The sequence below is a fragment of the Somniosus microcephalus genome, unplaced genomic scaffold (genome assembly GCF_052327205.1).
Source record: "Somniosus microcephalus isolate GS21.2 unplaced genomic scaffold, FLI_Smic_1.0 unresolved_chr8, whole genome shotgun sequence".
In the NCBI taxonomy this organism is placed as follows: domain Eukaryota; kingdom Metazoa; phylum Chordata; class Chondrichthyes; order Squaliformes; family Somniosidae; genus Somniosus; species Somniosus microcephalus.
The window spans coordinates 18,374,340-18,389,722 of NW_028225186.1; positions in this window are offsets into that span (position 1 = coordinate 18,374,340).

Here is a 15,383-nt window from a genome sequence, read left to right on the forward strand (position 1 = left end):
TTGATCACGATTTGGTCAGTGTGTCAGTTTCTGTGTGTTCGGTCAGGTTGTGATCAGTGGGTCGATTTCTGTGTGTACGGACAAGATTTTCTCAGTGTGTCAGTTTCTGTGTGATCAACCATGTTGTAGTCAGTGGGTCAGATTCTGTGTGTTCGGTCAGGATGTGGTCAGTGGGACAGTTTATCTGAGTTTGGTCAGGATGTGTTCAATGGGTCAGTTTCTCTGCATTCTGTCAGGTTGTGGTCAGTGGGTCGGATTCTGTGTGTTCATTCAGTTTGCGGTCACGTTGTCAGTTTCTGTGTGTTTGGTCAGGTTGTGGTCTGTGGGTCAGTTTCTGTGTGTTCAGCCAGGACTTGGTCACTGTTTCAGTTTCTGTGTGATCGGTCAGTTTGTGGTCAGTGGGTCAGATTCTGCGTGTTAGGTGAGGATGTGGTCTGTGCGTCAGTTTCTTTGAGTTCGGCCACGTTGTGTTTATTGTGTCAGTCTTTGTGTGCTCGCTCATGTTGTGGTCAGTGTGTCAGTTTCTGTATGATCAGTAAGGTTTTGGTCAGTGTGTCAGCTTCTGTGTGCTCGGTAATGTTGTGGTCAGTGTGTCAGTTTCTGTGTGATGAGTAAAGTTTTGGTCAGTGGGTCACTTTCAGTGTGTTCGGCCAGGATTTGCTCAGTGGGTAAGGTTCTGGTTGTGTGGTCAGACTGTAATCAGTGTGTCAGTTTCTGTTTGCTCAGACAGGTGGAGATTAGTTGCACTGTTTCTGTGTGTTTGGACAGGTGTTGGTCAGTGGATCAGTTTCTTTGTGTTCAGTCAGGTTGTGGAAAATGGGTCAGTTTCTGTGTGTATGGTCAGGATTTGGTCAGTTTGTCACTTGCTGTGTGTTTGGCCAGGTTGTGGTCAATGGGCCAATGTCTGTGTTTTCGGTCAGATTGTGGTCTGTGGGCCAGTTGCTGTGTGTTCGATCAGGTTTAGGCCAGTGTGTCAGTAACTTTGTCCTCAGTAAGTTTGTGCTCAGTGGGTCAGTTTCTGTGTTTTTGGTCAGAATGTGGTCAGTGGGTCAGTTTCTGTGTGTTCGTACCAATTGGTGGTCAGTGGGTCATTTACTGTGTGTTCTGTCAGATTGTGGTCAGTGGATCAGTTTCTGTGTGTTTGGTCAGGTTGTGCTCAGTTGGCCAGTTTCTTTGTGGGCGTTCAGGTTGTGGTCAGTGTCACGTTTCTGTGTGATCGGCAAGGTTGTGGTCAGTCAGTCAGTTTCTCTGTGTTCAGATAGGTCAGTGTGTCAGTTTCCATGTGCTAGGTCAGGTTGTTGTCAGTGGGTCACTTTCTTTGTGTTTGTTCAGGTTATGTCATTGTGTCAGTGTCTGTGTGTTTTGTCAGGTTGCGGACAGTGGGTCAGTTTCTGTGTGTTCAGTAAGGACCTGGTCATTGTCAGTTACTGTGTGCTCGGTCAGGTTCTGGTGAGTGTGCCAGTTTATGTGTGTTCGGTCAGGTTGTTGTCAGTGGGTCAGTTTCTGTGTGTTTGGTCAGGTTGTGGTCAGTGGGTCCGTTTCTGTGTGCTCGGTCAGGTTTTGATTAGTGTGTCAGATTCATTGGCCTAGAAATTCAGTCTGGACACTTTTGGGACGCTAAAGTCGGGCGCTCGCTAAAGTTAGCGCCCGCTGGAAAGTGTAGGCCACATCGCCGAAATTCAGTAGAGTTGGCCCTAACTTTGGCCGAGCGCTGAAACTGGTGTTTAAATGCTGTGTTCCGGCGCTAAGCCGGCGATGCGGCCTAATAACGCCGAAGCCGCGCGCAGCGCAGGTGCGGTCACGTTTTGATTGACAGCAGACACCCTGACGCCGGCCAGCTCTTAAAGGGGGAAGGGTCAACTTTGACTGCTGCCACGCCCTGCATACTGGAGCCCTGCAGCTAGGCCTCAGCACTACTGGTGTGCCAAAATAGCGCCTGGAGCAATGGAGAGGGCCCGTGAGCGAGCGCAGCGCTTCTCAGAGCATGCTCTGAGTGTGCTCATTCATGCTGTGGAGAAGAGAAGAGAGATCCTGTGCCCGGACAGTGGCAGGAAGGCTCCCAGGAGCCAGTAAAGGAGAGCCTGGGGCAAAATCGCCCGCAGGGTGTCATCCACCTGTGATGTCCCCAGGAGTGCGGACCAATGCCGCAAGAAGTTCAATGACCTCACTCGGGTGGTGAAGGTGAGTACCCTTTCCAGTGTCCCCCTCATCCTTGCATGTGCACCTCACATTATGGGCAAAGGGACCTCAAAGACCTAATGGGCAGCCCTCCTCCCGCAGCAATGGCACTTGCATGTTCATCAATAGCACTATCTGCACTTAACACACTGGCCAAGCTATTCGATCATGGGAGGCAGTGCACCCAGCAACAGGGCACCACACTGGCCAAGCTATTCCACCATGGGAGGCAGTGCACCCAGCAACAGGGCACCACACTGGCCAAGCTATTCCACCATGGGAGGCAGTGCACACAGCAACAGGGCACCACACTGGCTAAGCTATTCCACCATGGGAGGCAGTGCACCCAGCGACAGGGCACCACACTGTACTTAGAGGCCGTCCTTTCTCATGCAGGCCAAGCTGGCGAGCAATGTAAGGAGCCAGGCTGTCACTGGTGGAGGCCGTCCCGAGTACCAGGCGCTCACTGATCTGGAGGAGAGCATGGCACAACTCATGCGTGGCCGGGTGACTGGCCCTGTCGCGATCGGCGAGGCGGACCCTGTACTGGTACCCACTGGTAAGGACATGACCAGTTGCACCTCTCTCGTTGCCCTCGCGCTTCAGATCTACATCCTTTCCCACTGACCGACAAATGCGCATAATGCACCACTCAGGCCTCCCTCGCTGATGGCCTGTCCTCACTCTAAAGCTACTCTTGTGCCTTCCTGCTTTCAGCTGGTGAGGAGGAGGTAGTCCCTGAAGCGCAGAGAGCCAGGCCCTTGGAGGAGGAGGACATCGAGGACCAGGAGGAAGGCGGCACATCAGGGGAACCCTCCTGCCCGCCAGGGGATGGCAATGGAGGAGAGACGTCTGGCCTGCAGGAGAGCCAGGGGGAGGTGTTGGAGGGGAGGGCCGAAGCTGGTCCCAGTAGGGTGGACGCACGTGGGAAGGCTCCGGCAGCATGCCAGCCTTCTCCCCAGAGGGGGGAGGTGTTGGAGGGAAGGGCAGTACCTGGCCCAAGAGGGGTCAATGCACGCGGGAAGGGTCGGCCAGCTCGGCGGCCTTCTCCCCGGAGGGAGAGTCCGCCCTCCAGTCCGGACACGGTCCTCGCCCAGTAGGTGCGTGTCCTCGATGAGATGTCGGCGGCATCTGAGCGGCGCCACCAAGAGTTCATGGGGGTGGTCGAACAGATGCCTCATGCCATTGAGTCCCTGGCTCAGAGTGTGGTGGCTTTCGGGGAATCACAGGCCAGGGGGTTCGAACAACTTACGGCAGTGCACGACAGGGGTGTCCAGCAACTGGCCGCAGCACACGACAGGGGTGTGCAGCAACTCACGGCAGCGCAGGATGCGGGTGTGCAGCAACTGGCGGCAGCGCAGGACACGACTCGCGAAATGAGTTGTGCCGTCCACACACTGGCAGAGCTGATGCGGGCACATACCATGGCAGTTCGGGCACTCATTTCTGCCACACTCGCTGTGGCACGGAGGCATCACCATGGCACCCGCCGCCCTGCTGCAGCACAGCGGTCTGGCCTCCCCCACATTGCTGCGCTTGCTACACTGCCAGCCCGGCTGAGTGCCAGTGTCTCTGGCGAGCAGCGCGCACCTGCCATCAGCCAGCTTGCCCCCAATGGTGCTGCCGACACTGCCTCTCCCCCAGCCAAGGTGCGACGAGCTGCTGCTAAGACTGATGCTGCCCAGCCACAGCTGCAGCAGTCAGCAGCCGGCCCCTCCCGGGCCAGGCCTCGTCTAGGCCGACCCCCAAGGACGTCTGCCGACACGCTTTGTGGCCCTCATGAGCCTTCCCCCAGCCTCACCACACCCGCACGGCCCAGGTTGAGGCGGAGCAGCAGGTCGGCCAGGGGCCGGAGAAGCCTGTCTAATGACTCGCCCTCTCGAAACATCCATTAGAATGTGGTGAGAGCGGTTTCTTTTATATTGGGGGGCTTGTGTTGTGGGGGGCATTATTTTGTTAAGGCCGAGGATCAAGGCATTTTTTCTTTTCATGGGGGTGTCTCTGTTGTGGGGGGGGGCTTATTTTTGTAAGGCCGCTGTTGAAGGCCTTTTGGATGGGCAAGTTTTGTTAGTCCTCCCCAGGTTTTGGGAGTGACAGATGTTTTTGACTGTTTTTTGGGGGTCTTGTCTGTTTTTCTGTTTCATGTGGGAAGGGCCCTGAGTTTGTGAAATAAAGCTTTTGATTTATTCAGCATGTCCAGGTGTCATGTTGAAGTGGTTGTTGTGTTAACCGGCTGAGGACTTGCGGAGCGGCTGCCTTCAGTTGCGTTCATTTCCAGAGGCCATTCCCTGACAGTGGGCCTAGAAGTGTCGATCAATAAGCCCCCGGCGGACGGTCCTTGGCCATTGTCGCTCCCTCCTGGGCTGGTCCTCCTCCTCCTCCTCCTCCTCCTCCTCCTGCTCGTCCTCCTGAGGTGATGGTCCAATGCCAGGTGGCAGTGCCTGAGTCCTGCGGATAGCCAGGTTGTGCAGCATGTAGCACACGATGACGAACTGGGAGACTCTATCCGGCGAATACTGAAGAGATCCTCCGGAATCATCCAGGCAGCGGAACCGTTGCTTGAGGATGCCTATCGTTTGCTCGATGATGTTCCTTGTGGCTTAATGGCTTTCGTTTTATGCCTCCTCCGCTGGGGTCCTGGGCGCGTGGAGCGGGGTCATGAGCCATGTACACAAAGGGTAGCCCTTGTCCCCGATAAGCCATCCCCTTGGTGGAGGCTGTGCCTCGAACATGTCAGCCACAGTAGCCTGGCGCAGGATAAATGCATCGTGGCTGCTTCCTGGGAAGCGGGCATTGACAGCTAGGATGCGCTGCCTGTGGTCACACACCAGCTGTACATTTAGGGCATGGTAGCCCTTCCGGTTGCAGTAATCCTCGGCATTGTGGATAGGTGCCCGCATAGCCACATGCGTGCAGTCAATGGCGCCCTGCACCATGGGGAAGCCCGCGATCCTGCCAAATCCGACGGCATGCTGCTACTGCCTCTGTCGGGTCATGGGGAAGGAGATGAATTGGTGTCTCCTTGCATAAAGTGCATCGGTGACCTGCCGGATGCAGCGATGCGCGGCGAGCTGGGAGATGTTCGCTATGTCCGCAGCAGCGGCTTGGAAGAAGCTGCTTGCATAAAAGTTCAGAGCCGCCGCCTGATGGCCCCTCTGCGTCTAGGCATGGCTGGCCCTCTCTCACAGCGTCTGCGAGCCCTTCGCACAATATGCTGCAACTGAGTGTTGGACCCCCATACAGCCCCCAGAATAAAGTTGAAAACAGTGAAATCAAATGAATCAAATGTCAAAGCACTGGCCAGAAGCCAAAAATACCTCTCCTATGTTGTCCCAAATCTGTAACCTCTGTCCCTTGGTCTCTGTCCAGAAATCCAAAGCAGTAAAGTCATTGCAGCAAAATGGCTGGGCTTTATATGTCATTGTAAGTGCCCTTTAATTTGCGCTCCCCGAGGCCCACAGGGCCTCTTTTGCGTTCCACCTCACAGTTCTTAGCAGCACCACACCCACATTGGGCGGGCGCCACTGAATTTCCGGTTTGGGGCGCACAAGCAGCGTTGCGCGACGATATGACATCATAAGCTGCGCGCGCACCTGAGCGGGCGCAAACACTTTGCACCGGCGCTAAATGTCAACTGAATTTGGGCGTCGGCGCAGATCGGTCTGCGTTCAGGTGCTAAGTGTCTAGCGCCGGAAATATAGCCCTTTTATGGCGTTAGCGGCTGGTGCATCCCACTGAATTTCTAGGCCTTTGAGTTCATTCAGGATGTGTACATTTGAACAGTTTCTTTGTATTCAATCAATTTGCTGTCAGTGTACTAGTTGCTGTGTGTTTGGTCAGGATATGGCCCATGGGTCAGTTTCTGTGTGTTCGGTCAGTTTGTGGTCAATGGGTCAGTTTCTTTCTGTTCGATCAAGATTTGGTCTGCGTGTCAGTTTCTGTGTGCTCGGTCAGGTTGTGGTCAATGGGTCAGTTTCTTTGTGTTCGATCAGGATTTGGTCTGTGTGTCAGTTTCTGTGTGTGCGGTCAGGATGTGTCAATGGGTCAGTTTCTGTGGGCTCCCTCAGTGTGTGTTCAGTGGGTCAGCTTCTGTGTGTTCTGTCCGTATATGTGTGTATGGCCAGGGTGTGGTCAATGGGTCAAATTTGTTGTGTTCAGTCAGGTTGTGGTCAGTGGGTCAGTTTCTGTGTGTTCGGCCAGGGTATGGTCGTTGGGTCAGTTTCTGTGTGTTCGGTCCGGTTGTGGTCAATGTTTCATTCTGTGTGTTCAGTCAGTATTTGTTCAGTGTGCCAATTTATGTGTGTTCGGACAGGTTGTGTTCAATGGGTCAGTTTCTGTCTGTTCAGAGGGGATCTGGCCAGTGGGTCAGTTTATGTTTGTTTCTTCATACTGTTGTCAGTGGGCCAGTTTCTGTGTGTTCAGTCAGGATTTGGTCAGTGGTTCAGCTTCTGTGTGTTCGTCAGGTTGTGTTCAGTGGGTCAGTTTCTTGTGTTTGGTCAGAATGTGGTCAGTAGGCGAGTTTCTGTGTGTTCAGTCAGGTTGTGGTCGATGGGCCAGTTTCTCTGTGTTCAGTCAGGTTGTTGTTCAGTGGGTCAGTTTCTGAGTGTTCGGTAAAGATGTGCTCAGTGGGCCAGTTTCTGTGTGTTCGGTCAGGATTTGTTCTGTGTGTCAGTTTTTGTGTGATCAATCATGCTGTGGTCAGTGGGTCAGATTCTGTGTGTTCGGTCAGGATGTGGTCAATCGTTCAGTTTCTGTGCATCCTCTCAGGTTGTGGTCATTGGGTCGGTTTCTGTGTGTTTGGTCAGGAGGTGGTCAGTGTGTCATTTGCTGTGTTTTCGGTGAGGATATGTCAGTGCGTCAGCTTCTTTGTTTTCAGTCAGAATTTAATCAGTGGTGCAGTTTCTGTGCTCTCGGTCAGGTTTTGGTCAGTGGGTCAGTTATTGTGTGTTCAGTCAGGTTACGGTCAGTGGGTCAGTTTCTGTGTCTTCTTTCAGGTCATGGTCAGAATGTCAGTTTCTGCTTGTTTGGTCAGGTTGTGATCAGTGGGTCATGTTTTTTTTGACAGTCAGTTGTGGTCAGTGGGTCAGTTTCTGTGTGTTTGGTCAGGTTTTGGGCAGTGGGTCAGTTTCTATGTTTTTCGTCAGGATATGTCAGTGGGTCAGTTTCTGTGTTTTCGGTCAGAATTTGGTCAGTGATGCAGTTTCTGTGCTCTCGGTCAGGTTGTGGTCAATGGGTCCCTTTCTCTGTGTTCGGTCAGGATTTGGTCAGTGGTTCAGTTTATGTGTGCTCGGTCAGATTATGGTCAGTGTGCCAGTTTCTGTGTGTTCATTCAGGTTGTGTTCAGTGTGTCAGTTTCTGTCTGTTCAGTCAGGTTGCGGCCAGTGGGACAGTTTCTGTTTGCTTGGACAGGAGGTGATCAGTGGGTAAGTTTCTGTGTGTTCATTCAGGTTGCCTTCAGAATGGTCAGGTTCTGTGCGGCCCGTCCGGATGTGGTCAGTGCGTCAGTTTCTGTGTGTTCGGAAAATTAGTTGTCAGTGTGACATTTTCTGTGTTTTTGGTAAGTTTCTGGTCAGAGTGTCAGTTTCTGTTTGTTCATTCATGTTGTGGTCAGTGGGTCCGTTTCTGTGTGATCGGTCAGATTGTGTTCATTGTGTCAGTGTCTGTGTGCTAGGTCCGGTTGTGGTCAGTGGGTCACTTTCTGTGTGTTTGTTCAGGTTGTGGTCATTGTGTCAGTGTCTGTGTGTTTTGTTAGTTTGCGGTCAATAGATCAGTTTCTGTGAGTTCGTTCAGGATGTATTCAGGATGTGGTCTTGGTAAAGGGTTTTGAGCCAAAACGTTGAATCTAATTTGTCTCCACGATTGTTGTCTGGCCTGCTGAGATTTTCCAGCATTTTCTGTTGTTATTTCAGTTTCTGTGTGATCAGTCAGGACTTGGTCACTGTGTCAGTTTCTGTGTGGTCGGCCAGGTTGTTGTGGGTGAGCCAGTTTATGTGTGTTCTGTAAGTTTTTGGTCATTGGGTCAGGTTCTGTGTGTTTGGTCAGGTTGTGTTCAGTGGGTCTGTTTCTGTGCGCTCGGCCATGTTTTGGTCAGTGGGTCAGACTCTGTGAGTTGGTTCAGGATGTGTTCAGTGGGTAAGTTTCAGTATGTTCAGTCATGTGGTCATCATTGTGTCAGTCTTTGTGTTCTCGGTCATGCTTTGGTCAGTAAATCAGTTTCTGTCGATTCCATCAGTTTGTGGTCAGTGGGACAGTTTCTGTGTGTTCAGGCAAGTTGTTGTCTGTCGTCCAGTTGCCGTGTGTTTGGTCAGGATTTGTTCACTTGGTCACTTTCTGTGTGTTTGGCCAGTTAGTGATCAATGCGTCAGTTTCGGTTTGCTCGGTCAGATTGTGCTCAGTGTGTCAGATTCTGTGTGTTCAGTCAGGTTGTGGTCAGTGGATCAGTTTCTGTGGGTTCTGTCAGTGTGTGGTCAGTGGGTCAGTTTCTGTGTGTTCCATCAAGTTGTTGTCATTGGGTCAGTTTCTGTGTGTTCGGTCCGGATTTGTTCAGTTGGTCACTTTCTGTGTGTTTGGCCATGTTGTGGTCAATGGCTCAGTTTCAGTGTGTTCAGTCAGGTTGTCGTCAGTGTGTCAGTTTCAATTCTTGTTCGGTGAGGTTGTGGTCAGTGGGTCAGTTTCCGTGTGTTCAGTCAGGATGTGGTATGTGGGCCACTTTCTGTGTGTTCCGTCAGGATGGGGTCGGTTGGCCAGTTTCTGTGTGTTCGGTCAAGTTGTGGCCAGTGGGCCAATTTCGGTGTGTTTGGTCAGGTTGTGGCCGGTGGGCCAGTTTCTGTGTGTTCCATCAGGTTGTGGTCAGTGGGTCAGTTTCTGTGTGTGCCATCGGGTTGTGGTCAGTGGGTCAGTTTCTGTGTGTGTGGTCAGTTTGGGTTCAGTGGGTCAGTTTGTGTGTGTTTTGTCAGGCTGTGTTCAGTGTGTCAGTTTCTGTGTGTTTTGCCAGGTTGTGGTCAGTCGTTCTGTTTCTGTGTGTTTGGACAGGTGCTCGTCTGTGGTTCAGTTTCTGTGTGTTCAGTCAGTTTGTTGCCAGTGGGTCAATTTTTGTTTGCTCGGTCAGGTTGTGGTAAATTAGTCAGTTTCAATGTGTTCAGTCAGTTTGTGGTCAGTGGATCAGTTTCTGTTGGTTCTGTCAGTGTGTGGTCAGCGTGACAGTTGCTGTTTGTTCGGTCAAGTTGTCAGTGGTTCAGCTTCTGTGTGTTCGGTCAGGATTTGTTCAGTTGGTTAGTTTGTGAGTGCTTGGCCAGGTTGTGGTCAATGGGTCAGTTTCGGTGTGTTGGTTCATGTTTTGTTAGGAAGGCCCTTTTCTGTGAGCTTGGTCAAGTGTGGTCAGTGGGACAGTTTAACTTTTTGTTCGTTCAGGTTGTGGTCAGTGGGTCAGTTTCAGTGTTTGTTCATTCAGGTTGTTTACCATGGGTCAGTTTCTGTGTGTTCGGACAGGTCGTGCTCAGTGGGACATTATCAGTGCTTTCGGTCAGGTTATGTCAGTGTGTCAGTTTCTGTGTGGTCGGTCAGGTTATGTAACTGAGTCAGTTTATGTGTGCTCAGTCAGGTGGTGGTCTGTGGGACAGATTCTCTGTGCTCGGTCAGGTTATGTCAATGGATAATTTTCTGTGCGCTCGGTCATGTTATGTCAGTGGGTCAGTTTCTGTGTGCTCTGACAGGTTGTGGTCAGATGGTCAGTTTCTGTGTGTTCGGACGGGTTGTTTTCATTGGGTCCGTTTATGTGTGTTCAGTCAGGATTTGGTCAGTGTGTCAGTTTCTGTGTGTTTGGTCAGGTTGTAGACAGTGGGTCAGTTTATATGTGTTTGGTCAGGATTTGTTCAGAAGGCCAATTTCTGTGTGTACGATCAGCTTGTGTTCACTGGCTCAGTTTATGTGTGTTCTTTAAGGTTGTCTTCAGATGGTCATTTTCTGTGTTTTCAGTCTGGTTGTCGGCAGTGGTTCAGTTTATGTTTGATCGATTAGGTGGGTCAGTTGGTCAGTTTCTGTGTGATCATTCAGGTTGTGGTCAGTGTGTCAGTTTCTGTGCGTTCAGCCAGGATTGTTCAGTGTGTCAGTTTCTCTGTGCTCGGTCAGGATGTGGTCAGTTGGTAGTTTCTGTGTCTTCGTTCATGTTGTGTTCATTGTGTCAGTTTCTGTGTGTTCGGTCAGGTTGTGGTAAGTGTGTCAATTTCTGTGTTTTCGGTCAGGATTTGTTCAGTGTGTCATTTTCCGTGTGATCAGTCATGCTGTGGACAGTGGGTCAGATTCTGTGGCCTAGAAATTCAGTCTGGACACTTTTGGGGCGCTAAAGTCGGGCGTTCGCTAAAGTTAGCGCCCGCCGGAAAGTGTAGGCCACATCGCCGAAATTCAGTAGAGTTGGCCAAGAGTTTGGCCGAGCGCTGAAACTGGCGTTGCAATGCTCTCTTCAGGTGCTAAGCCGGCGATGCGGCCTGATAACGCCGAGGCCGGGCGCAGCGCAGGTGCGGTCATGTTTTGATTGACAGCAGACACCCTGATGCCGGCCAGCTCTTAAAGGGGAATGGTCCACTTTGACTGCTGCCACGCCCTGCATACTGGAGCCCTGCAGCTAGGCCTCAACACTGCTGGTGGGCCAAAATAGCGCCTGGAGCCATGGAGAGGGACCGTGAATGAGCGCAGCGCTTCTCAGAGCATGCTCTGAGGGTGCTGATTAATGGTGTCGAAAACAAAAGAGAGATCTTGTGCCCGGACAGTGGCAAGAAGGCTCCCAGGAGCCAGTACAAGGAAAGCCTGGAGGAAAATCGCCCGCAGGGTGTCATCCACCTGCGATGTCCCCAGGAGTGCGGACCAATGCCGCAAGAAATACAACGACCTCACTCGGATGGTGAAGGTGAGTACCCTTTCCAGTGTCCTCCTCATCCTTGCATGTGCACCTCACATTATGGGCAAAGGGACCTCAAAGGACTAATGGGCAGCCCTCCTCCCGCAGCAATGGCACTGGCATGATCATCAATAGCACTTTCTGCACTTACCACACTGGCCAAGCTATTTGACCATGGGAGGCAGTGCACACAGCAACAGGGCACCACACTGGCCAAGCTATTCGACCATGGGAGGCAGTGCACACAGCAACAGGGCACCACACTGGCCAACTATTCGACCATGAGAGGCAGTGCACACAGCAACAGGGCACCACACTGTACTTAGAGGCCGTCCTTTCTCTTGCAGGCCAAGCTGGCGTGGAATTTGAGGAGCCAGTCTGCCACCGGGGGATGCCGTCCCCAGTACCAGCCGCTCAGTGAGCTGGAGGAGAGCGTGGCTCGACTCATGCGTGCCCGGGTGACTGGCCCTATTGCGATCACAGATGCGGACCCTGTACTGGGACCCACTGGTAAGGACATGACCGGCTGGACCTCTGTCGTTGCCCTTGCGCTTCAGATCGACATCCTATCGCACTGACCGACAAATGCGCATAATGCCACCACTCAGGCCTCCCTCGCTGACGCGCTGTCCTCACTCTAAAGCTACTCTTGTGCCTTCCTGCTTTCAGCTGGTGAGGAGGAGGTGGTCCCTGAAGCTCAGAGTGCCAGGCCCTTGGAGGAGGAGGACGACGAGGACCAGGAGGAAGGCAGCACATCGGGGGAACCCTCATCCACGCCAGGGGATGGCAATGGAGGGGAGACGTCTGGTCTGCAGGAGAGCCAGGGGGAAGTGTTGCAGGGGAGGGCAGATCCTGGGCCCAGTGGGCTCGAGGCACGTGGGAAGGGTCCGGCAGCACACCGGCCTGCTCCCCAGAGCGGGGAGGTGTTGCAGGGGAGGGCAGATCCTGGGTCCAGTGTGCTCAAGGCACGTGGGAAGGGTCGGCCAGCTCGGCGGCCTTCTCCCCAGAGGGAGAGTCTGCCCTCCAGTCCGAAGACTGTCCTCGCCCAGGAGGTGCGCCTCCTCGATGAGCTGTCGGCAGCGCCTGAGCGGCGCCACCAGGAGTTCATGGGGGTTGTGCAACAGATGCCTCAGGCCATTGAGTCCCTGGCTCATAGTGTGGTCGCTTTTGGGGGATCACAGGCCAGGGGGGGGGGTCGAACAACTCACGGCAGCGCAGGACAGGGGTGTCCAGCAACTCGCGGCAGCCCAGGGCGTGACTCGCAAGATGAGTGGTGCCGTCCAGACACTGGCAGAGCTGATGCGGGCACATACCAGGGCAGTTCGGGCACTCACTTCTGCCACACTCGCTGTGGCGTGGAAGCATCGCCAGGGCACCCGCCGCCCTACTGCAGCACAGCGGTCTGGCCTCCACCAGATTGCTGCGCTTGCTGCACTGCCAGCCCGGCCGAGTGCCAGTGTCTCTGGCAAGCAGCGCGCGCCTGCCTTCAGCCAGCTTGCCCCCATTGGTGCAGCCGACACTGCCACTCCCCCAGCCAAGGTGCGACGAGCTGCTGCTGAGACTGATGCTGGCCAGCCACAGCTGCAGCAGTCAGCAGCCGGCCCCTCCCGGGCCGGGCCTCGTCTAGGCCGACCCCCAAGGGCATCTGCCGACACGCATTGTGGCCCTCATGAGCCTTCCCGCAGCCTTGCCACACGCGCAGGGCCCAGGTTGAGGCGGAGCAGCAGGTCGGGCAGAGGCCAGAGAAGCCTGTCTAAGGACTCGCCCTCTCGGCACACCTATTAGAGTGTGGTGATAGCTGTTTTTTTTATATTGGGGGGCTTGTGTTCTGGGGGGGCATTATTTTGGTAAGGCCGAGGATCAAGGCATTTTTTGTTTTTAGGGGGGTGTTTGTGTTGTGGAGGGGGGGCCTTATTTTTGTAAGGCCGATGATGAAGGCCATTTGGATGGACAAGCTTTGTTAGTCCTCCCCAGGTTTTGGGAGTGACAGATGTTTTTGACTGTTTTTTGGGGGTCTTGTCTGTTTTTCTGTTTCAAGTGGGAAGGGCCCTGAGTTTGTGAAATAAAGCTTTTTATTTATTCAGCATGTCCACGTCTCAGGTTTCAAGTGGTTGTTGCTTTAACCGGCTGAGGGCTTGCGGTGCGGCTGCCTTCAGGTGCATTCATTGCCACAGCCCATTCCCTGACAGGGGGCCTAGAAGTGTCGATCAATAAGCCCCCGGCGGACGACCCTTGGACCTTGTGGCTCCCTCCTGGGCTGGTACTCCTCCTCCTCCTCCTTCTCCTCATGGTCCTCCTGCTCGTCCTCCTGAGGTGGTGGTGCAATGTCAGGTGGCAGTGCCTGAGTCCTGCGGATAGCCAGGTTGTGCAGCATGCAGCACACGACGACGAACTGGGAGACTCTATCCGGCGAATACTGTAGAGATCCGCTGGAACGATCCAGGCAGCGGAACCGTTGCTTGAGGACGCCTATCGTTTGCTCTATGATGTTCCTTGTGGCTTGATGGCTTTCGTTTTATGCCTCCTCCACTGGGGTCCTGGGCGCGCGGAGCGGGGTCATGAGCCATGTACACAAAAGGTCGCCCTTGTCCCCGATAAGCCATCCCTTGGTGGAGGCTGTGCCTCGAACATGTCAGCCACAGTAGTCTGGCGCAGGATAAATGCATCATGGCTGCTTCCTGGGAAGCGGGCATTGACAGCTAGGATGCGCTGCCTGTGGTCACACACCAGCTGTACATTTAGGGCATGGTAGCCCTTCCGGTTGCTGAAATCCTCGCCATTGTGAATAGGTGCCCGCATAGCCACATGCGTGCAGTCAATGGCGCCCTGCACCATGGGAAAGCGCGCAAACCTGGCAAATCTGATTGCACGCTGCTCCTGCCACTGTCGGGCCATGGGGAAGGAGATGAATTGGTGTCTCCTCGCGAAAAGTGCATCGGTGGCCTGCCGGATGCAGCGATGTGTGGCGAACTGGGAGATGTTCGCTATGTCCCCAGCAGTGGCTTGGAAGGAGCCGCTTGCATAAAAGTTCAGAGCCACCGTGACCTTCACTTCCACCGAGAGAGACGTCCTGCACATCAGCTGTGGACGCAGATCTCTGTGAAGCAGCTGGCAGATCTCTGCAACCACCTCCCTTCTGAAGCGCAGCCTCTTAACACAATGCGCCGCAGTCATGGTGAGATAGGGCACCTGCTGCCGGTATTGCCTGAGTGGGTGAGGCCTACGTTGCCGACGCCTGATGGCCCCTCTGCGTCTAGGCATGGCTGGCCCTCTCTCACAGCGTCTGCGAGCCCTTCGCACAATATGCTGCAACTGAGTGTTGGACCCCCATACAGCCCCCAGAATAAAGTTGAAAACAGTGAAATCAAATGAATCAAATGTCAAAGCACTGGCCAGAAGCCAAAAATACCTCTCCTATGTTGTCCCAAATCAGTAAGCTCTTTCCCTTGGTCTCTGTCCAGAAATCCTAAGCAGTAAAGTCATTGCAGCAAAATGGCTGGGCTTTATAGGTCAGTGTAAGTGCCCTTTAATTAGCGCTCCCCGAGGCCCGCAGGGCCTCTGTTGCGTACAACTTCACAGTTCTTAGCAGCGCCACGCCCACATTGGGCGGGCGCCACTGAATTTCCGGTTTGGGGCGCACAAACAGCTTTGCACGACGAAATGACGTCATAAGCTGCGCGCGCAGCTGAGCGGGTGCAACCACTTTGCGCCGGCGCTAAATGTCAACTGAATTTGGGCATTGGCGCAGATCGGTCTGCGCCCGGGCGCTACGTGCCTAGTGATGGAAATATACCCCTCTTATGGCATTACCGGCTGGCGCAACCAACTGAATTTTTGTGTTTGGTCAGGATGTGGTCAATCGTTCAGTTTCTCTGCATTCTGTCAGGTTGTGGTCAGTGGGTCTGTTTCTGTGTGCTCTGTCAGGTTTTAGTCAGTGGGTCAGATTCTGTGAGTTCGTTCAGGATGTGTTCAGTCGATCAGTTTCAGTGTGTTCAGTCATGTTGTGGTCATTGTATCAGTCTTTGTGTGCTCGGTAATGTTGTGGTCAGTGTGTCAGATTCTGTGTGTTCAGTCAGATTGTGGTCAGTAAATCAGTTTCTGTCGATTCCGTCAGTTTGTTGTCAGTGGGACAGATTCTGTGTGTTCAGTCAAGTTGTTATCCATCGTCCAGTTGCCCTGTGTTTGGTCAGGATTTGTTCAGTTGGTCAATTCAGTATGTTTGGCCAGGTTGTGATGAATGGGTCAGTTTCGGTGTGCTCGGTCAGATTGTGGTCAATGTGTCAGTTTCTGTGTGTTCAGTCAGGTTGTGGTC